We start from the raw sequence: 915 nt of genomic DNA, 5'->3' as shown, positions 1-915 counted from the left end.
TTCTGTACAGTTTGCTAGATAAAAGTATCCCTTCAGACCAGCCCTCAGCTTACAGTGACCAGAGCGATCTCTGTAACAAACCACTGCTCACCACTCCCCTGATTATCATAGTTTGATCTGGCTGATAACGCCTGAAACCACTTATGCATCTTACCACCAAGAACCGGGAAACTACCAGGCAACCTGGGCCTCCAGATCCACAAAACAGATCAGGATTTCTTGCCCCAACTCCAACCTAAATGTGATCTTGTCTGTCTATCTGATTATCAGTTGATGGGAAATCCCTGGCCTGGGGTAGGAGGTGGCGTTCATTGTGAAGATAAAACATGTTACGGAGTGGACGAGCTGTCTCCTTCAATGACTAAAGGAGTAAAGAAGCATTAAAGATGTAACTTAGCTTCCCAGTTATTTGAAACTTCTATCCAACCAGATCAAATACAGAAAGAATAATTATAGCACCTTCAATGTCGTGGTTTAAATACCTATTCATTTTTATGTGCACTGCTGTACCAAGTGCTGGCCATTGAACTCACTCTTGGGTGGCAAGTATTTTACCAACCACCACCTTCCTCCCTGTTTGGAATTGTCCTTTAAACCACACTTTTTTCTCTACTTTGTTCTTTAAATTTTACTTTTCTTGGATATTTTATGCATGTACATCTCAAATGGTATCCCCTCCCCCTCCCACACTCCCTTCCCCTTCCCCCTGCTTCTATGAGGATGCTTCCACTCACACCCACCACTCACACTTCAATGCCCTGGCACTCCCCTACATTGGGGAAATGAGCCTTCACAGGACCAAGCTTTTCCTCCCATTGATGCCAGACAATGCCATCCTCTGCTACATATGTGGCTGGAGCCATGAGTCCCTCCATGTGTACTCTTTGGATGGTGTTTTAGTCCCTGGGAGTTCTA

This window comes from Rattus rattus, chromosome 1 (genome assembly GCF_011064425.1).
Source record: "Rattus rattus isolate New Zealand chromosome 1, Rrattus_CSIRO_v1, whole genome shotgun sequence".
Lineage (NCBI taxonomy): Eukaryota > Metazoa > Chordata > Mammalia > Rodentia > Muridae > Rattus > Rattus rattus.
This window is presented reverse-complemented; position numbering follows the sequence as displayed.